At 38.1% G+C, this 23448-nt stretch overlaps 1 pseudogene; it reads right to left on the reverse strand.

Moving 5' to 3' along the window:
• Positions 1-278: 278 nt before the first annotated feature.
• Positions 279-1545, reverse strand: LOC128578074 (WD repeat and SOCS box-containing protein 1-like; annotated as a pseudogene).
• Between the last annotated feature and the right edge of the window lie 21903 nt (positions 1546-23448).

The following is a 23448-nucleotide window of genomic DNA, read 5'->3' on the forward strand; positions in this document are numbered from 1 at the left end:
GGAGGCAGGAGAATCACTTGAGAGCAGCAGTTGAAAATTGCTGTGAGCTGTGATGCCACGACACTCTACCCGGGGCAACAGCTTGAGGCTTTGTCTCAAAAATACATAAATAAATAAATAAATAAAATAATAGCTCAACTGGTAAAAATAAAGCATAAAAATTTATGAAATTAAATACATCTTCTAAACCTTTAAAAAAAGTTACTTGAAGTCAATAAAGCTTGTGGTTTTTGTAAAGTATATTCGGTCAGTCCCTACTAATAGGAAGGCAGAGTCTTCTAAATATGATAAGAGAGAAACTCCAAAATGTTGGAAGGAATTGCCAGCTCCTGGACTTCTTGAGTGGGCATCACTCTTAGGATTGGCATTCCACTTACATGTTCAAACCTGGGACTTGCCTTGGAGTCACTCCACAATAGACATTTCCATCCTATGTCCCTGTAACTGAAACACTGCCATCAGTAGAAAAGACACAACAAAGAACATTGCTCAAAGCTGCAACTTGTACTGCATAATCCTCATCAATTCTCCAGAATTCCATCAGCAACGCTTGCAATATGCATTCCATCATGACTAAAAGATACATATCCTACCCATCAGTCATTTGCTTCTCCAGCAAATAATGGAGTAGGTGGGAGAAACATATGCCCAAATTCCTTCAGAATGTCTACATTATGTGGATACCAAATATACACTTTTTTATGATAAGATGCAGTAGCCAGTTGTGCTCCATCAGGATTAATGTCACAAACTTACAACATCATGGTGAGGTCCTGCTAGTTGCCATATCATGGTATATTTATCCATATTCCAAAAGAAAACTGCTTTTCTGGCTCCAACTTAACACAGCATAGAGGAGTCATGAGAGAATGTAGAGCTGTACACCCAGTTCTGATGCCCCCTCAATCCTTTTACCATGTTTCCATCATCTTTCGGGTACAATACTCTGAGAGTTTGGTCTCCTGAAGCTGAAACTAGGATCAATATCCCATGTGGAGCAAAAGTTAAATGTCTGACCACTTCAGTATGAAGTGATGAACCTCTATCAGGTTAAGGCTGAGTGTTCCTGTATGTACATCCCATATTTTGATACACCCATTGTTTAACCCCATGGCAAGGAGTAACTAATTGTGTCCAGATGTGAATTGATGTCATTCTGTATTTACACAGAAACTCTATTTTTTTTGGAACTAAAGACTCAAAAGCAAGACTCTAGATTACATCTCCATAGTCTATAATCCATTCATGAGGCTTATCTTTCTGACCACTGTCACTATTTTGCCTTGACAATCTTAAACTCCTGGAATTTGTAACATTATTGGTGCCATGCAAGACAAAGTATATAAGGCCCTGGTACCATGGAACAAGCATTACTGTATGATGTCCTGGTGATCAAACAAAATATCAACCATCTGGAGGAAAAGCAACAGTCCAATTTTCACAACTACATTTCTTGTTGAAAGGAGCTGCTGGAGCTAAAATTTCACCTATAATCCATGATCTCATGATCTCTTTCTTGTTTACCCTCAGGAGAAAGCTGACCATCTATGGGGCACTGTTTGATCTTGGGACATGATATGGATGCAATGACAGAGAAAAGAACACCAAGCGCTGAGAAGCGTGATGTGGGTTCTGTCCCTCCCTGGCCAGGGGATGGAGGGAGGGTCTGGCGGGGCAACTGCGGCTTCTCCCTGCTACCCCAGGAATGCTGCAGAAGGCCTGGCATCAAACTACATAGTCAAACACGGACAGTAGACCCTATACCATACCTCCCACCTATGGACTGAGATAGCGCCCTCTATGCTGTCCACGGCAGAAGAAACACTGAAGGCCAAAATTAGAATTTATTAACAGTGACATAAATATAAACATTCAAATTGCTTGGGCAAACACAACTCACCCTACTTCTCTTAATTGCTGGCCTTCTTCTTCTTATGATTTGATGCAAGGATTGAGAGGCATGCCCCTGTCCCAGGTCTCAATTCACATTTTCAAATCAATATGATAAAAAAAAAAAAAAAAAACAAAGCAAGCCAACAGGCACAGATAAACAACTCACTGTTTCTCCACAACCTCCAGGTTCAATTTCAGGCATAGCTTCTTACTGCTTTAGCAGGAACAAACTTCCTACACTTGGGGAAAATGACCAGGGACCAGAGACTGCAACTCTCCCACTGGTTGAGTCTCTGGAACCTGAGATTTGGGCTTTTCTTATTGGACAGTTTTCCCATGCATGAATAATTGCAAGTCATGTAGGTTTTTTTTTGTTGTTTGTTTGTTTGTTTGTTTGTTTTAAAGAGGAAATACTTCAGGCTTGAGACAATAAGAATCTAAGAAATCTGAGTGAATGAGGATATTAACTTCAGACTTTTGGTAGCTTGAAATATAGATGATGTTTTTAAAATATGGTTTAGCTCTTTCTGGTAAAGAGTGTTTGTGTGTTGATTTTCAAGTTGAAATTAAATTCAAAAATGGGATATGTGGGGAAAGATGTGGTTAGGATATGCTTGACTTTTATATCTGCTTGTACACTTTGTTGCAATATTATGCATGAAGTACCACTTGACACTTCCATCATACATGAGCAGTATGATGACCCACATGGTCCCCAAACTGGGAGGACCCCACCTGCAAACTAGCCCCAAACTCAACTCTGTTCCCTCATCCCCTACTGATGAACTACCACTCATTCAGGACAGCTGTGTGTGACTCTGAAAAGAGCCTATGGGTTATGGTCTCAGTTGTTCTTCACATGGCTCACTTTGGGTGGTGTGCTGGATAAAGTCTTTTTAGCCTCAGACATGGTGAGCTGTGTGCAGCCATTGTGGGAGAGCTGCCCTACAAGCTCCACCCTCAGGGAGCTTTCAGTGTTTGGCAGTAAGAGACCTGCCTTGCAGCCTTGGCCCCTCAGGGGCATAACGTGAGGCCAGTTTTGGCTCACCTGATAAGCAGACAGCCACTTAAGGAGAGACCCAAGTGACACATGCTTTTCTGTGAAAGCCTCTGGTTACCCAAGGTTAATGCTTTAAAGTGTCTTTTAAGCAGGCAGAGGAGAGATTCAGACTGTCAACTCTGTGGGGTTTGAGGTCAAAGAAGTCAGGAGAAGCCTCCATCCAGTGTCCATCTTATACAGTTGTATCAACATTGTGATTAGCCTCTCATACCCCAAAAGATCACCTGTTGGTCAGACAATATTCAGTGATATTGCTTTCTTTTGGGATTTGGATTTTGGTTTTTTTCCCCTTTTTTTTAATTTCAACTTTTCCCCCAAGACTTTTCTTTGTTTTTTCTTTCTTCATTTTTCTAGTGTAAATATAGTTTTCCATTATTAACTTCTTTAATAATAATAACTTCATTTTGCTAGTGTTTTTGCCCCTGTTATTTGTCTTTTTTCCCCCAATTTTATCCTGTAACGTTTTCTGTTTGTTTGCTGTGCTTTGATTTATAGTATATTTGTTTTTATCTTCATTTGGTGGTGGCGTACTGTGTCTGCTCACAAAGAGCTCTGATCTCAAAGGAACCACTCAACCCAGCAACCCCAGAGGTTGGGGGGTTTCAAATTGTGAGTCAAAGTACTCTTTTGTACACTTTTATTACTCCTGTCTTCCTCTTTCTGTGACTCTCTCATGTTTTTAAATATTCACTTTTACTCACCCCCTCTCCTTTCTCATTTTACTTTTTGCTAATTTTTTTCTCTTCTTGCTCTTCAGTCTTCTTATCCTTTTAGTCCTATACCAAAAGGACTCATCAAAACCTTAGGTCAGATGCACGATAACTTAAAGAGCAAGAGGAATTGAAGGGAAAATAAGGGCAAGGAAACACGTAAAAGAAAACATCCTTGAGAAAGAAACAGCAGAAAAATTTTGGCAATAGGAAAAACCAGTCCAGAGGAACCCCACCCCACCAAGAGACCATGAGGTAGTTATGGCAGAGGATTTCACCTATAAAGAAATGTTAGATATTACAGAAGGGGAATTTAAAATATAGGTGATAAAAATAATGAAGGAAATTGCTCAGAATGTGGAAAATAACCAAAAGAAAATCCTAAAACAGAGTCAAATAAGAGATGAACATTATGAAGAATATAGAAAGGATATAGCAGAGCTAAAGGAATTGAAACAGTCAATTAGGGAACTTAAACATGCAATAGAAAGTATCAATAACAGAACATGCAGAAGAAAGTATCTCACAGATAGAGGACAAAGCTATTGAGGTAACTCAGATAGTTAAGGAGGCAGAAAAAATGAGAGGAAGCACAACGTTCACTGATAGAATTATGGGACTTCATGAAGTGTTCACACATACAAGTTTTAGGTATCCCAAAATGGTAAGAAGAATGCTCCAGAGGAATTGAAGCCATGCTAGAGAATATCATAAATGAAAATTTCACAAATATCACCAAACTTTCTGACACACTCCTTTCAAAGGGATAACAGACCCTGGGTCACTTCAACTCTAATAGACCTTCTACAAGATATATTGTGATGAACCTGTCCGAAGTCAAGATAAAGAAAAGATTCTGCAAGCTGCCAGGAGTAAGTGCCAATTGACTTACAGGGGAAAATCCATCAGCGTGACTGCAGACTTCTCTAATGAAACTTTTCAAGCCAATAGACAATGGTCATCTATCTTTAATATAATTGAACAGAACAATTTCCAGCCCAGAATTCTATATCCTGCTAAGGTAAGCTTTACATTGACAGAAAAAAAAAATCTTTCACTAAAAAGCAAACATTGAGTAAATTTGCCACAAGATCAGCTCTACAATAAAATACTTCAACCTCTTCTACACATTGAGATCACAATGGACCATCAGCAAAGTAAGCACCCAGAAATTAATGGACAGAACCTAGTTTCCACAATGATGCAAAAGATAAAACTAAGCAATGGACTCTCACAATATTAGATGAATAGAACACTACCACACTTATCAATTATCTCAAGAAATGTTAATGGCTTAAATTTCCCACTGAAGAAGCATAGATTGGCTGATTGGATAGAAAAACACAAGCCATCTATTTGCTGTCTGCTGGAAACACACCTAGCCTCAAAAGAGAAATTAAGAGTCAGAGTTAAGAGTGGGAAGACAATTTTTCAGGCAAGTGGAATTCAGAAGAAAAGAGAGATTGCAATCTTATTTTCAGAGACAAGTGGATTTAAAGCAAATAAAGTCAAGAAAGACAAAGATGGACACTTCATATTGATCAAGGGAAAATTTCAGCAAGAAGATATTTTAATTCTAAATATTTATGCACCCAACTTAAATGTTCCCAGATTCTTCAAAGAGACTTTAATTAGGCTGAGTAATATGATATCCTATAACACCATAACAACAGGGGACTTTAACACTCCTGTCTCAAAGCTGGACAGATCCTCTAAACAGAAATTAAACAAAGATATAAGGAATTTAAATGAGACCCTAAAACAACTGTGCTTGATATACATACATAGAACACTCCATCCCAAAGCTAAAGAATATACATTCTACTCATTGGCCCAAGGAACATTCTCCAAAATTGATCATATCCTAGGACACAGAACAATCCTCAACAGAATCAATGGAATTGAAATTTTACCTTACGTCTTCTCAGACCACAAGGCATTAACGGTGGAACTGAACTCCAACAAAAATGTTCAACCCCACACAAAAGCTTGGAAATTAAACATCTTTATTCTGAATGAAAGTTGGGAACAGGAAGAAATAAAAGTGGAAATCATTAACTTCCTTGAGCATAACAATAATAAAGCCACAGGATACCAAAACCTGTGGGATACAGCAAAACAGTCTTGAGAGGAACATTTATTGCTTTAGATGCCTACATCTGAAAAATAGAAAGAGAGTGCATCAACAAACTCACAAGTCATCTTATGTAATTGGAAAAAAAAAAGAAAAATCTAAGCCTAAGCAAAACAGAAGAGAATAAATATGCAAAATTAAATCAGAGATTAATGAAATTTAAAACAAAAGAATCAGTCAGAAAATAAATGATGCAAGGATTTGATTTTTGAAAAAATAAATAAAACAGATAAACCTTTGGCCAGACTAACTAGAAACAAAAGAGTAAAATCTCTAGTAACCCCAATAAGAAATGATAAAGGGGAAATAACAACATATGCAACAGAGATACAAGAGATTATCTCTGAATACTACAAGAAACTCTATGCCATGAAATTTGACAGTGTGAAGAAAATGGATCAATATTTGAAATCACACCCTCTCCCTAGACTTAGCCAGGAAGAAATAGATCTCTTGAATGTACCAATTTCAAGCACTGAGAACAAAGAAACAATAAAAAATTCCCCAACATGTGAAAGCCCAAAATTAGTTTCATAGTAGGGCTGAATACATTGGATACTTTTTCTTCCATTCTTGAGATACTTTACTAAGAAGGATATGTTCCAGCTCCATCCATGTAAACATGAAAGAGGTAAAGTTTCCATCTTTCTTTAAGGCTGCAGAATAGAGGGAGGAGGGAAAGGGAAGAGAGGGAGGGGGAGGGGGGTAGAGGGAGGGAAATTGATGGGATTACACCTACGGTGCATCTTACAAGTGTGCATGTGAAACTTAGTAAATGTGGAATGTAAATATCTTAGCACAATAACTGAGAAAATGCCAGGAAGGCTATGTCAACGATTGTGATGAAAGTGTGTCAAACGCTCTGTGAAACTAGTGTATGATACCCCATGATCATATCAATGTGCACAGCTATGATTTAATAAAAAAAAAAAAATCCCCCAACAAAAAATGCCCTGGTCTGGATGGCTTCACACCAGAATTCTATCAAGCCTTCAAGAAGAGCTTATCCCCGTTCTGCAGAAATTATTCAAAAAAAAATTGAAGAGGAAGGAATCACCCTCAACATGTTCTATGTAGCAAACATCACCCTGATACCAAAATCAGGAAAAGACCCATTTAGAAGGAGAAATTCAGATCAATTACACTAATGAATATAGATGCAAAATTTCTCAACTTTTACTAGCCAATAGATTACAGCTTATTATCCAAAAAGTCATACATTATGATCAAGTAGGTTTCATTCCAGGGATGCAAGGCTGGTTTAACTTACACAAGTTCATAAAGGTTATTCACCATATCAACAGAAGCAAAAACAAAGACCATATGATCTTCTCAATAGAGGAAGAAAAAGCATTCAATAAAATCCAGCATCCTTTTCTAATTAGAACACTGAAGAGTATAGGCATAGGTGGCACATTTCTTAAATTGATAGAAGCTGTCTATGAAAAACCCTCAGCTAATGTTTTACTGAATGGAGTAAAACTGAAAACTTTTCCACTGACAAGTGGAAACAGACAAGATTGTCTTCTATCACCACTACTATTCAACATAGTGCTGGAAGGTCTAGCCAATACAATCAAGCAAGAGAAGGAAATAAAGGGCATCCAAATGGGAGCAGAGGAGGTCAAACTCTCCCTCTCTCCTGATGATATGGTCTCATACTTTGATAACACCAAAGACTCAAGCACAAGACTTCTAGAAGTCATCAAAAAATACAGTAATGTCGGGCGGCGCCTGTAGCTCAGTGAGCAGGGCGCCGGCCCCATATGCCGAGGGTGGCAGGTTCAAACCCAGCCCCGGCCAAACTGCAACAAAAAAATAGCCGGGTGTTGTGGCCGGCACCTGTAGTCCCAGCTGCTCGGGAGGCTGAGGCAAGAGAATCGTGTAAGCCCAAGAGTTAGAGGTTGCTGTGAGCTGTGTGATGCCATGGCACTCTACCTGAGGGCAGTACAGTGAGACTCTGTTTCTACAAAAAAAAAAAGAAAAAAAAATACAGTAATGTCTCAGGATGTAAAATCAATGTTCACAAGTTAGTAGCTTTTGCATGTGCAAAAAGAAGCCAAGATTAGAGGATAATTAATGACACAACTCTCTTCACCAAAGCTTCATAGAAAATGAAATACCTAGGAATACACCTAACAAAAGAGGTGAAGGACCTCTATGAAGAAAATTATGAAACCCTAAGAAAAGAAATAGCAGAGGATATTAATAGATGGAAGAACATACTATGCTCAAGGCTATGAAGAATCAAAATTGTTAAAATGTATCTACATCCCAAAGCAATCTACAGATTCAATGCCATCCCTATTAAAATGCCAACATCGTACTTTCAAGACTGACTTTTGTGGTTGATACTCTGGGATTTTCTAAGTATAAGATCATATCATCAGCAAAGAGTGAGAGTTTGACCTCCTCTGCCCCCATTTGGATGCCCTTTATATCATTCTCTTGCCTGAGTGCATTGGCTAGAACTTCCAGCACTATGTTGAATAATATTGGCAATAGTGAACATGCTTGTCTTGTTCCAGTTCCAAGTGGAAATATTTCCAATTTTACTCCGTTCAGTATGACGTTATCTGGGGGGTTGTTATAGATGGCTTCAAGCAGCTTAAGAAATGTGCCTCCCATGCCTAGTTTCTTAAGTATTCCTATTAGAAAAGGATGCTGAATTTTGTCAAATGCCTTTTCTGCATATATTGAAAGGATCCTATGGCCTTTGTTTTCACTTGTATTGATATAGTGTATTACATTTATTTATATGCATACCCCCACAGCCCAGGAGGTATATTCAAGGAATGAGCCCTAAACTGCTTCTCCTCCCTACCTAAAAAACAATAGTCCTTTCTCCTTGCACCCTCTGCCAGAAGACACCTACCTTCTGTAAACTTTTCTGCCTTTTGACTAACAGCACATAGTCTTCTCTCCCTAAAGATAATCTTTACCCCTTGTACCATTATATCCCCTCAACCTTGTAAGGTGAAAATATTCCCATTCGCTTTCCTTGGTGATTTGCAACATTCTTAGTACAAGCAACCTTGTTTGGTTACTATATAAATAAGTCTGTTCACATGGTTCAGTTCTGGCTGCAGTCATCAGCTGCATTAGACCTGCTGACCCCATCACTTTTTGAGTGATCTTTCTCACATGTGTGTCTTATATTCTCATTCACCACTATCCCATTCTGATTTGTTTTCTCTTCACACTGGCTAGCAAAATCCTCACAGACAGCAAACCAGTGTTCTCATTGAGAATGGACAGCAAGGTTCTGCCCCCTTAATTAAAGAATCATCCTTGCCAAAGGGCCACACTTGCTGATGTCACACTCAACAATATAATTTGAGGTAGTGGGAGGCACAGGGAAGGAGGAAAGACCTACACCTCTGATGCACAAAGCCTGTCAACACATGGGCATTTGGGTCCCTCACCCTCAGCCCTTTGGAGCAGCTTTCCCTGGTGCTACTGCCCCCAGCCCTTTCCCATATGAGGCAATAAACCCATGATGGTGCAACTACATGCAGTGTCATTCCATCTTTCCTGGTACAAATATCTGTCATCTTCCTAAGCCTCTAATGTTACAATACTTCTCATTGAAGAATGGACTTTCAAACAGCCTAGGGATCCAGCCTTGAAATCCATTATGTCAAGATGTTTTGTTACATCTCTTTAGGAACACTGTCATCAGCAGATATTTGTACTATTTACTACACAAGCCTCCTGTATAGTCTCTGCAACGACACATTGCCCAGAAATTGCACAGAACATGGAAGGTTGGGTAACAGCTCCTTGAAGCACCAGAAACTTTCTTAAAAAGCCTCCTCACAGACCTTATGCAGTGACTCACGCCTGTAATCCCATCATGCTGAGAGGTCAGGAGGGGTAGATTGACTGAGCTCAAGACATGTAGAACAGTCTGAACAACAGTGAGACCCTATCTCTACAAATAAATGGAAAAAATCAGGGAATTGTGCAAGGCACCTGTGGTCTCGGCTAGTTGGGAGGCTGAGGCGAGAGGAATACTAGAATCTTGGAATTAGAGGTTACTGTGAGCTATGTTGCCATGGCATTCTAGCCTGGGGCAACAGACTGAGAATTTTTCTCAAAAATGAAAACACACAGTTTCCCACAGGTCCTGATTAATACCACAGAATTCAAGGCCAGCTGAATCTGGATCTGAGTTTCCTCCAATACTATCCTGGCTCTGTTAAAATTGGAAGGTAATTACATAGTCTGTCATCATTCGTGTCCTCTGTGAAATGGAGATGATAAGAATATTATTTAGCTAGCATAATTTTTAAAGAAGGAGGTAAGTAGTACAACCTTTCTGGAAGGAAGTATGGAGAAACCTCAAAGCACTCAAGCTAGACCTCCCATTTGATCCTGCAATACCATTACTGGGCATCTACCCAGAAGGAAAAAATCCTTTTATCATAAGGACACTTGTACTAGACTGTTTATTGCAGCTCAATTTACAATCGCCAAAATGTGGAAACACCCTAAATGCCCATTAACCCAGGAATGGATTAACAAGCTGTGGTATATGTACACCATGGAATACTATTCAGCTATTAAAAAAAATGGAGACTTCACATCCTTCGTATTAACCTGGATGGAAGAGGAAGACATTATTCATTATTAGTAAAGCATCACAAGAATGGAGAAGCATGAATCCTATGTACTCAATTTTGATATGAGGACAATTAATGACAATTAAGGTTATGGGGGGGAGGAAAAGCAGAAAGAGGGATGGAGGGATGGGGTGGGGCCTTGGTGTGTGTCACACTTTATGGGGGCAAGACATGATTGCAAGAGGGACTTTACCTAACAATTGCAATCAGTGTAACCTGGCTTATTGTACCCTCAATTAATCCCCAACAATAAAAAAAAAAGAAGGAGGTAAGGACCCAATGAAAAGAACTGAGCATAGTTCTCCGTTATAGTAAACATGGTCCCAGTGATAGCTGTGATTGATTTCTTGTGGCATCATCACCACTGCCATCAGTATCATTATCCCTACCATTACCATCCTTGCCAGCAGGCTAAGGAACTTCACAAAAAAGATCATTGCTGTCCAAGTTACATGCCTGAATGCATGTCACAAGGAATCCATTTTACAAGGAAACCACTGAGTTGCATTTGCCTCAATGGCAAATTTCTCTATCTGTGCCTAAGCCTTATGTTCAAACATAGACCATGATACATGAAAAAGACAGGAGTTGGCATTTACGGTGTGAGATACAGGTCTGTAATACCCAGGGGTAACAATATCCCTCTCCCTTACCTATAAAATAAAAAAAGGGTATCAAAGTTTTTTTTTTTTTTTTAATTTCCTACTGGGAAACCTCACCTTGCCTTGATAAGGATTATTAACAAGAATCCTAATTTAAGATGTGTGTACTGCCATGAATAATCCTCCTTCGAAATGATACCAAGTGGTCCAGTTTAGGTAAATCTAGGTATAGAGATCATCAGTGATCTAAATTTCATTTGTTTTCCTCAAATCCCTGAGATTGTGCATGACTATATAGTAACTACATAATGTGAAGTTATTTTACAACCAAGGGATCATATCAACCCATAAGTATATTGTTCCATTTCATCAAATAGTAGCAAAATCAATAGTTTGCTTCTACTCATGTAATCAATAGAGTTTCAGTCCGGCCTTGCCTTGATTTCCCCATGAGAATCCATTCTATTCAGACCTCCTATATAAGGCAGATGCATGAGAAAGCTGTTTAAGGCAAAGTGGAGTGTGACATGGAATAGTTTGCACCAAGAACATGAAGCAAATTACCATTCTCACTGGAGCACACACACAACTACATTCAATAAGAGACTAGTGATAAGGCTGGCCTAGGAATGAAGTTCTGGGAAATGAAATCCAAGAAATGAAAATACTACATGAAATTCCCAGGAGATCCACCTTTTTTAACATTGAGAGCTTGAATCCTTAAGACTCCCATCAATTATTGAGACATCTTTTGGCATCCTCTACCTTTTGGATTCTTCCTAAATACATTTACCCAGTGCAACTATCCACCAAAGTATGCCTTTTTGATTTCTGCCGCAGCCCCTCATCCAAGAAGAAAGCAAGCAAAAAAAAAAAAAAAATGAAAACCAAGAGACCCAAGATGACTGTGCCATCACAGAAGCAGAGGACATTACATGTGACACTGCCTGTGTAACAGGGAGGAAGCATCACAGTTACCTGAAATTTCACAAATCCTTGTGAATAAGAAGTAACCCATCCTTGGCCATCATCATAAAAATTGGGAGACAAATGTGGGTTTGTGTAAAGTTTTTACATGTATCTAAGTACTAAGCTTTCCATTTGATGGGAAATAAAATTGACTCCCATCTTCAAATGTTTTAAAAGAAATTGAATCAATTAGAAGAGTAAATCAGAAGGGAATGGCTAACAATGTGGTGGATAAAAGCTAGACACTTTAGTATCTATTCCCAAAGAAATGTGGAATTTGACCTAAAGTGTGTGAACTTCAGGATCTGCGATGTCACCTTCTCCATGACATTTGTACCAATATCAAATTAGAGGAAGAAGAAGGACCCACTGAGAATCGGTCAGAAGTCTCTGGGAGAACACCTTAGAATAGTGTTTATTTCTGCTTAGCATATGACTTCCCTTCTTCACATTGTCAAACGCCTTCACCTGAATTTCAATGAATAAATCACCACACAGAAAAGAAATGAATTTACAAAAGCAAAGAAAGAGACGAGACCTTTCTGGGACTGCCAGTGAGAAGACCAAATCCAGCATAAACAGTAGACAGACAGTAGAGGTATAATCCATGACAGGTACTCAGCCCTGCCATCCTCCATGTATGGTGACTGAGGTGGTCAGAATAGAACATGGATCAGGAGAAGAAAAAGCCTTAGGTCCTGGGCTAACTCTTCCATCATAGCATGCATAAGAGGTGTGGTTTTGAGGTGTGGTTTCTAAGGAGATAATGCAATAAATCTTGAGGAAGCTTGATGGGCCTGGGGAAAAAAAAAAAACAAACATTTAAATCATATTATGGAAAAATCTAGGGAACATGCCTGATGATCACACATAATTTCCACTACATGCATCATGACACAGTATGATTTTAATTGTGCAAATGAGGAAGCCGAGACTCAAATATGATAATGATAAAGGGCTAAGGGACTCAGATAGTGGACACTGTGAATGAGATAGGGTGTGTTGTCCCACCAATAATAGCAAAGGAAAGATCAGGCCAACAGTGCATGAAAGGGTGAAGATTTAAAGCACTGACTTATCCCTTAACTGCATAGTCAGTCTCTGATCCAAGATTCTGAATAAATAAAGCCCTCCCCTCCATGGTAGACATAGACTGGCAGACTACTATTGTGCACTAGGTACTTTCTTTGCGGGTCCCAAATTTTTCATAGGTGTGGCCCCACCAATGACCCTCCATAAACCCCAACCTTTCCCTCTTCCTTCCCCTCCCTTGGCCCTTTCCACATATTGTTGTGCAATAGCACCCTTTCATAGCCTTCATATGAAAGTTGTAAATTAGCTTCATGGTAGGGCTGAGTACATTGGATACTTTTTCTTCCATTCTTGACTGACATACTTTGCTAATAAGAATATGTTCCAGCTCCATCCATGTAAACATGAAAGAGGTAAGGTCTCATCTTTCTATAAGGCTGCATAATATTCCATGGTATACATGTACCACAATTTGTTAGTCCATTTGTCGGTCAATGGGCACTCGGGCTTCTTCCATGATTAGCAATTATGAATTGGGCTGCAATAAACATTCTGGTATAGATGTCTTTGTTATATTGTGATTTTTGGTCTTCTGAGTATATACTGAGTAAAGGAATTATAGAATTGAATGGCAGGTCTATTTTTAGATCTCTAAGTATTCTCCAAACATCCTTCCAAAAGGAACGTGTTAGTGTGCATTCCCACCAGCATTACAAGTTTGCCCTTTTCTACACATCCATTCCAACATCTCTGGTTTTGGAATTTTGTTGTGTGGGCTACTCTTACTGGAGTTAGGTGATATCTCAAAGTAGTTTTGATTTACATTTCTATGATGATAAGGATGATGAACATTTTTTCATGTGTCTGTAGATCGTGTGTCTGTCTTCTTTAGGGAAGTTTCTCTTCAAGTTCTTTGCCCACCCTGAGATGGGATCATTTGTTCTATTCTTGCTAATACGTTTGAATTCTCTGTGTATTCTGGTTATCAAACCTTTATCAGAGGTATATCCTGCAAATACTTCCTCCCATTCTGAGGGTTGTCAGCTTTATATACTTAATATGTTCTTGGATGTTCAGAAGCTTTTTAGTTTGATCAGGTCCCAGTAGTGTATTTTTGATATTGCTTTAGTTACCTGGGGAGTCCTCCTCATAAAATATTCACCCAGGCTGATTCCTTCAAGAGTTTTCCCTGCACTTTCTTCAAGTATTTTTATAGTTTAATGTTTTAAGTTTAAATCTTTTATCCAGTGAGAGTCTATCTTAGTTAATGGTGAAAGGTGTGGGTCCAGTTTCAGTCTTCTACAAGTTGCCAGCCAGTTCACCCAGCACCATTTGTTAAATAGGGAATCTTTTCCCCAATGAATGTTTTTTTTTTTTTTTTTATTGTTGGGTATTCATTGAGGGTACAGTAAGCCAGGTTACACTGATTACAATTGTTAGGTAAAGTCCCTCTTGCAATCATGTCTTGCCCCCATAAAGAGTGACACACACCAAGGCCCCACCCACTTCCCTCCTTCCCTCTTTCTGTTTCCACCTCCATAACCATAATTGTCATTAATTGTCCTCATATCAAAATTGAGTACATAGGATTCATGCTTCTCCATTCTTGTGATGTTTTACTAAGAATAATGTCTTCCACGTCCATCCAGGTTAATATGAAGGATGTAAAGTCTCCATTTTTTTTAATGGCTGAATAGTATTCCATGGTATACATATACCACAGCTTGTTAATCCATTCCTGGGTTGGTGGGCATTTAGTCTGTTTCCACATTTTGGCGATTGTAAATTGAGCTGCAATAAACAGTCTAGTACAAGTGTCCTTATGATAAAAGGATTTCTTTCCTTCTGGGTAGATGCCCAGTAATGGGATTGCAGGATCCAATGGGAGGTCTAGCTCGAGCGCTTTGAGGTTTCTCCATACTTCCTTCCAGAAAGGTTGTACTAGTTTGCAGTCCCACCAGCAGTGTAAAAGTGTTCCCTTCTCTCCACATCCACGCCAGCATCTGCAGTTTTGAGATTTTGTGATGTGGGCCATTCTCACTGGGGTTAGATGATATCTCAGGGTTGTTTTGATTTGCATTTCTCTAATATATAGAGATGATGAACATTTTTTCATGTGTTTGTTAGCCATTCGTCTGTCGTCTTTAGAGAAAGTTCTATTCATGTCTCTTGCCCATTGATATAAGGGATTGTTGGCTTTTTTCATGTGGATTAATTTGAGTTCTCTATAGATCCTAGTTATCAAGCTTTTGTCTGATTCAAAATATGCAAATATCCTTTCCCATTATGTAGGTTGTCTCTTTGCTTTGGTTATTGTCTCCTTAGCTGTACAGAAGCTTTTCAGTTTAATGAAGTCCCATTTGTTTATTTTTGTTGTTGTTGCAATTGCCATGGCAGTCTTCTTCATGAAGTCTTTCCCCAGGCCAATATCTTCCAGTGTTTTTCCTATGCTTTCTTGGAGGATTTTTATTGTTTCATGCCTTAAGTTTAAGCCCTTTATCCATCTTGAATCAATTTTTGTGAGTGGGGAAAGGTGTGGGTCCAGTTTCAGTCTTTTACATGTAGACATCCAGTTCTCCCAACACCATTTATTGAATAGGGAGTCTTTCCCCCAAGGTATGTTCTTGTTTGGTTTATCAAAGATTAGGTGGTTGTAAAATGTTAGTTTCATTTCTTGGTTTTCAATTCGATTCCAAGTGTCTATGTCTCTGTTTTTGTGCCAGTACCATGCTGTCTTGAGCACTATGGCTTTGTAGTACAGACTAAAATCTGGTATGCTGATGCCCCCAGCTTTATTTTTGTTACAGAGAACTGCCTTAGCTATACGGATTATTTTCCGGCTCCATACAAAACGCAGAATCATTGTTTCCAAATCTTGAAAGTACGATGTTGGTATTTTGATGGGAATGGCATTGCATAGGTAGATTGCTTTGGGAAGTATAGATATTTTAACAATGTTGATTCTTCCCATCCATGAGCATGGTATGTTCTTCCATTTGTTAATATCCTCTGCTATTTCCTATCTGAGGATTTCATAGTTTTCTTCATAGAGGTCCTTCACCTCCTTTGTTAGGTATATTCCTAGGTATTTCATTTTCTTTGAGACTATGGTGAAGGGAGTTGTGTCCTTAATTAGCTTCTCATCTTGACTGTTATTGGTGTACACAAAGGCTACTGACCTGTGGACATTGATTTTATATCCTGAAACATTACTGTATTTCTTGGTGACTTCTAGGAGTCTTGTGGTTGAGTCTTTGGGGTTCTCTAAGTATAAGATCATGTTGTCAGCAAAGAGGGAGAGTTTGACCTTCTGCTCCCATTTGGATTCCCTTTATTTCCTTGTCTTGCCTAATTGTATTGGATAGAACTTCCAGCACTACGTGAATAGTAAAGGTGACAGAGGACAACCTTGTCTGTTTCCAGTTCTAAGAGGAAAAGCTTTCAGTTTTACTCCATTCAGTAAAACATTGGCTGTGGCTTTGTCATAGATAGCTTCAATCAGTTTTAGAAATGTGCCACCTATGCCTATACTCTTCAGTGTTCTAATTAGAAAAGGATGCTAGATTTTATCAAATGCTTTTTCTGCATCTATTGAGAGGATCATGTGATCTTTATTTTTGCCTCTGTTAATATGGTGGATAACATTTATAGACTTGCGTATGTTAAACCAGCCTTGCATACCTGGGATGAAGCCTACTTGATCATGATGAATGACTTTTTTGATGATAAGCTGTAATCTATTGGCTACGATTTTGTTGAGACTTTCTGCGTCTATGTTCATGAGTGAGATTGGTCTGAAATTCTCCTTTTTGTTTGGGTCTTTTCCTGGTTTTGGTATCAGGGTGATGTTTACTTCATAGAATGTGTTAGGGAAGATTCCTTCTTCCTCAATTTTTTGGAATAATTTCTGCAGTACAGGAATAAGCTCTTCCTTGAAGGTTTGGTAGAATTCTGGAGTGAAGCCATCTGGACCAGGGCATTTTTTGGTTGGAAGCTTTTTCATTATTTCTTTGATCTCAGTGCTTGAAATTGGTCTGTTCAGGAGCTCTATTTCTTCCCGGCTGAGTCTAGGGAGAGGGTGTGATTCCAAATATTGATCCATTTCTTTCACATTGTCAAATTTCTGGGCATAGAGTTTCTGGTAGTATTCAGAGATGATCTCTTTTATCTCTGTGGGATCTGTTGTTATTTCCCCTTTATCATTTCTGATTGAGGTTACTAGAGATTTTACTTTTGTATTCCTCGTTAGTCTGGCCAATGGTTTATCTATTTTATGTATTTTTTCAAAAAACCAACTCCTTGTTTCATTAATTTTCTGAATGATTCTTTTGTTTTCAATTTCATTGATCTCTGATTTCATTTTGGATATTTCTTTTCTTCTACTGAGTTTAGACTTAGATTGTTCTTCTTTTTCCAATTCCATAAGATCTCTTGTGAGATTGTTGATGTGCTCTCTTTCTGTTTTTCTAATGTAGGCATCTAAAGCGATGAATTTTCCTCTGAAAACTGCTTTTGCAGTATCCCACAGGTTTTGGTAGCTTGTGTCTTCATTGTTGTTATGCTCAAGGAAGTTAATGATTTCCTGTTTTATTTCTTCCTTCACCCATCTGTTATTCAACAGAAGATTGTTTAGTTTCCATGCCTTTGGGTGGGGTCGAGCATTTTTGTTAGAGTTGAGTTCCACCTTTAGTGCCCTATGGTCTGATAAGATACAAGGTACAATGTCAATTCTTTTGATTCTGTTGATATTTGTTTTGTGTCCCAGGATATGATCAATTTTGGAGAATGTTCCATGGGGTGATGAGAAGAATGTATATTCTTTATCTTTGGGATGGAGTGTTCTATATGCGTCTATCAAGCACAGTTGTTCTAGGGTCTCATTTAAGTCTCTTATATCCTTGTTTTATTTCTGTTTAGAGGATCTGTCCAGCTCTGTAAGAGGAGTGTTAAGGTCCCCTGTTATTATGGTATTATCAGATATCATATTGCTCAGACTGAGTAAGGTCTGTTTCAAGGATCTGGGAGCATTTGAATTGGGTGCATAAATATTTAGAATTGAAACATCTTCTTGTTGTATTTTTCCCTTGACCAATATAAAGTGACCATCTTTGTCTTTTTTGACTTTAGTTGCTTTAAATCCACATGTATCTGAAAAAAAGATTGCAACTCCTCTTTTCTTCTGAATTCCATTTGCCTGAAAAATTGTTTTCCAACCCTTGACTCGGAGCTTTAATTTGTCTTTTGAAGCCAGGTGTGTTTCTTGCAGACAGCAAATGGATGGCTTGTGTTTTTTAATCCAGTCAAACAATCTATGTCTCTTCAGTGGGGAATTCAAGCCATTAACATTTACTGAGATAATTGATAAGTGTGGTATTATTCTATTCATCTTATTTTGTGAAATTCCATTGCTTAGTTTTATCTTTTGCATCAGTGTGGAGGTTTGGTTCTGTCCTTTAATTTCTAAGTTCTTACTTTGCTGCTGATCCATTTTGGTGGTCAGTGTGCAGAACAGGTTGAAGTATTTCCTGTAGAGCTGGTCTTGTTGTGGCGAATTTCCTCAATGTTTGTATATCTGTAAATGATTTGATTTCTCCATCAATTTTGAAGCTTAGCTTAGCCGGGTACAGAATTCTGGGCTGGAAATTGTTCTGTTTACGTAGATTAAAGTTAGATGTCCATTGTCTTCTTGCTTGGAAAGTTTCATTAGAGAAGTCTGCGGTCACTCTGATGGATTTGCCCCTGTAGGTCAACTGGCGCTTACTCCTGGCAGCTTGCAGAATCTTTTCTTTTGTCTTGACTTTGGACAGGTTCATCACAATGTGTCTTGGAGAAGCTCGGTTAGAGTTGAGGCGACCTGGGGTCCGATATCCCTCTGAAAGCAGTGTGTCGGAATCTTTGGTTATATTTGGGAAATTTTCTTTTATAATATTCTCTAGTATGGCTTCCATTCCTCTGTGGCATTCTTCTTCTCCTTCTGGAATTTCTATAACTCGTATGTTGGAACACTTCATAAAGTCCCATAATTCTGACAGTGAACGTTCTGCTTTCTCTCTCTTGTTTTCTGCCTCTTTTACTATCTGATTTATCTCAAAAACTTTGTCTTCTACCTCTGAAATTCTTTCTTCTGCATGGTCTAACCTGTTGCTGATACTTTCCATTGCATCTTTAAGTTCCCTGATTGACTGTTTCATTTCCTTCAGCTCTGCTATATCCTTTTTATATTCTTCATATCGTTCATCTCTGATTTGATTCTGTTTTTGGGTTTCCTTTTGGTTATTTTCCACTTTATTAGCAGTTTCCTTCATTGTTTCCATCATTTGTTTCATTGTTTTCAACATGTGTATTCTAAATTCCCTTTCTTTCATTCCTAACATTTTTGTATAAGTGGAATCCTCTGCAGTAGCTACCTCATGGTCCTTTGGCGGGGTTGTTCTAGACTGGTTCTTCATGTTGCCTGGAGTTTTCTGCTGATTCTTCCTCATGTGTGATTTCTTTTATCTGTTTCCTTGCCCTAATTTCCCTTTCACTTCCTCTTGCTCTTTAAGTTCTCATGCCTGTGGATGAGTGAAGCTGATTCTTTTGGTCAGCACTAGCAGGGTGAAGTCCACATGTGAAAGCCACAGGTGAATTCTTGTTCAGCAGAGCTGACAGTGAGACACTCAATTCAGGAGGTACCGGTCCTTTTTGATTTCTTCTTTTCCAATAGTAAGTATAATGGATTTTTGTTTCATGAATGGGTTCCTAAATTATTCCATGGAAAAGTGTTATTCCTTCTTCCCCTACCAACTAGATAGGAAAGTCTATAGAACAATGGGGCAGTATAGAGAGTCCAAAAGCAAATTCGTGTATATATGGCCAACTGATTTATTCATAGACGACATAATTTTCTATGTAGAAAACCCTGCTGAAGGGATCTCTCTTCACCACCGTTCTTCAAGGGTTCTAGTGCTATGTCCATATACATTTAGGTGAGCCCAGCATATTGGTTAGAATCACCAGTAAAGTAGTCCTTGTTTTTTTCTTCTTTAGTCAGCAGACAATGGGGGAACGTCCCCTGAAGACACAGGTTCAGACTGAGAAGGAGAAGGCATCATTGCAAGAGTATCAGCCAGAGACGACTGGACCCCCAATGAATGTTTTTAATTGGCTTGTCAAAGATTAAGTAATGGTAAGTAGCTGGATTCATCTCTTGATTCTCTGTTCTGTTCCAGACATCTACTTTTCCGGTTTTGTGCCAGTGCCATGCTGTTTTTATCACTATCGATTTATAGTACAGTCTCAGGTCTGGTGGCCTGATTCCTCCTGCTTTCTTTTTACTTATGAGTAATGTCTTGGCTATTCACGGTTTTTTCTGATTCCATATGAAATGAAGCATTATTTTTTCAAGATCTTTAAAATATGACAACGGAGCTTTAATAGGAATTTCATTAAAATTATATATTGCTTTGGGTAGTGTAGACATTTTAACAATGTTGATTTTTCCCAGCCATGAGCATGGTATGTTTTTCCATTTGTTAACATCTTCAGCTATTTCTTTCCTTAAACTACTATAGTTCTTTGTATAGAGATCTTTCACATCCTTTGTTAGGTATACTCCCAAATATTTCATCTTCTTTGGCACTACTGTGAGAGCAATAGTGTCCTTGATTGTTTTTTTTTTTTTTTTTGGCTTTGCTATTGTTGTTATATATAAAGACTACCGATTTATGGGTGTTGATTTTGTAGCCTGAGACATTGCTGTATTCCTTGATCACTTCTGCACGTTTTGTAGTAGAATCTCTGCTGTTTTCCACTTATATGATCATATCATCTGCAAAGAGTGAAAGTTTGATCTCTTCTGACCCTATGTGGATACACTTGATCACCATTTCTTCCCTAATTGCAATGGCTAAAACTTCCATTTAAAATGTTAAAGAGCAGTGGAGACAATGGGCAACCTTGCCTGATTCCTGATCTGCGTGGAAAGGATTTCAATTTAACTCCATTCAATACGATATTGGCTGTGGGTTTGCTGTAGATGGCCCCTATTATTTTAAAAAATGTCCCTTCTATACGAATTTTCTGAAGTATTCTGATCATGAAGGGATGCTGGATATTATCAAAGGCTTTTTCTGCATCAATTGAGGGTATCGTATGGTCTTTATCTTTTAGTTTGTTTATGTGCTGAATTACATTTATAGATTTGCATATATTAAAGCAGCCTTGAGACACTGGGATAAATCCCACTTGGTCATCGTGTATAATTTTTTTGATGTGTTGTTGAATTCTCTTTGTTAGGATCTTATTGAGTATTTCTGCATCAATATTCATTAGTGATATTGGTCTATGCTTTTCTATTCTTGTTGGGTCTTTCCCTGGTTTAGGGATCAAGGTGATTTTTGCTTTGTAGAATGTGTTGGGTAGTATGCCTTCTTTTTCTATATTTTGGAAGAGGTTTAGTTATATAGGTACTAGTTCCTCTTTAAAGGTTTGATAGAATTCTGACATGAAGCCAACTGGTCCCAGGCTTTTCTTTTTAGGGAGATTTTGTACAGTTGATGCTATTTGAGAACTTGATATAAGCCTGTTCAACATTTGCAGTTTGTTCTGGCTAACTGTTGGCAGGTGGCGTGCTTCCAAGTATTGGTCAATTTCCTTCAGATTTTCACATATTGGACACTGAATTTTCCTGTAATATTTGTTTAGGATTTTTTCAATTTCTGAGGTGTCTGTTGTAATTTCATCTTTACCAATTCTGATTGATGAAATTAGAGATTTTACTCTTTTTTACCTGGTTAAGTTGGCCAAAGGTTTATCTATTTTATTGATCTTTTCAAAAAATCAACTTTTGGATTTATTGATCCGTTGTATAATTCTTTTGTTTTCAATTTCTTTTAATTCTGCTCTAATTTTGGTTATTTATTTTCTTCTGCTGGGATTGGGGTTAGAATATTCTTCCTTGTGCAGTTGCATGAGATGTTTCTTTAAGTTCTTAACTTCCCGTCTTTCCGTTTGCTTGAGGAAGGCTTGCAGTTCTATAAATTTCCCTCTTAGGACTGCCTTTGCAGTATCCCAGAGGTTCTGATAATTCGTGTCTTCATTGTTGCTTTGTTCCAAGAATTTGGTAATTTTTTTCTTAATATAGTCTATAACCCATCTATTCTTCAGCACAAGGTTATTTAGCTTCCATGTTTTTGTATGGGTATGCAGGTTTCTGTTGTTATTGAGTTCAACTTTTATTCCATGATGGTCTGATAAAATGCAGGGAATAATTTCCTTTTTTTTAAATTGGATGAGATTAGATTTGTGGCTGAAGATCAGCTGATGGGAAGAATGTGTATTCAGTTTTGTAGGGATAAAATGTTCTGTAGACGTCTGTTAAAACCAAATGTTGAATAGTGAAGTTTAAATCTAAAATGTTTTTGCTTACCTTCTTTTTGGAGGATCTATCCAGCAGTGCTAAAGGTGTGTTAAAATCTCCAACTACTATGGAACTGGAGGAAATCAAGTTGCTCATCTCTGTTAGAGTTTCTCTTATAAATTGAGGCACATTCTGGTTGGGTGCATAAATATTAATAATTGAAATCTCATATCGAGTATTACCTTAAACACATATGAAGTTTCCATCCTTATCCTTCCTTATTTTGGTTGGCTTAAAGCCTATTGTATCTGCAAATAGGATTCCAACGTCTGCTTTTTCTGCTTTCCATTTGCTTAGAATATAGATGACCATCCTTTCACTATAAGTCTATATTTATATTTTAAGGTAAGATGAGATTCTTGTATGCACCTGATATCTGGCCTGAGTTTTTGTATCTAGTCCGCCAACCTGTGCCTATTTAGAGGACAATTTAAACCATTCAAATTAATTGAGAATATTGATAAGCCTTTCGAGAGTTCACTGGGCATTTTTAATCCTTTTGGGAGTGTGGAAGTTGGAATTTGATCAAAAGTTTCTGGGTGAGTTTACTTTTGTGGTGGAGAATTGTGCTGGTCTTTATAAAGGATAAGTCTGAGAACATCCTGGAGAGCTGATTTAGTTATGGCAAATTTCTTCAATATGTGAATGTCATTAAAGTATTTAATTTCTCAAGCATAAATGAAACTCAGTTTATCTGGGTACAGGATCCTGGGTTGAAAGTTATTTATTTTTACGAGATTAAAAGTCAATGATCATCCTCTTCTAGCTTGAAAGATTTCAGCAGAGAAATCTGCAGTTATTCTAGTATTATTCCCCTTGTAGCTTATATTTTTCTTTCATCTGGCTGCTTTTAGAATTTTCTCCATCATATTAACTTTAGTGAAATTGATTATGATGTGTCTGGGGGATGTCTCACTCAGATTGAGTTGTGCTGGAGTTCTGAATCTGTCTGCTATCTGAATTTCAGAATCTTTTGGCATGTCTGGAAAATTCTCTTTCATAATCTCATGAAGAAGAGACTCT

Source organism: Nycticebus coucang, chromosome X (assembly GCF_027406575.1).
Source record: "Nycticebus coucang isolate mNycCou1 chromosome X, mNycCou1.pri, whole genome shotgun sequence".
In the NCBI taxonomy this organism is placed as follows: domain Eukaryota; kingdom Metazoa; phylum Chordata; class Mammalia; order Primates; family Lorisidae; genus Nycticebus; species Nycticebus coucang.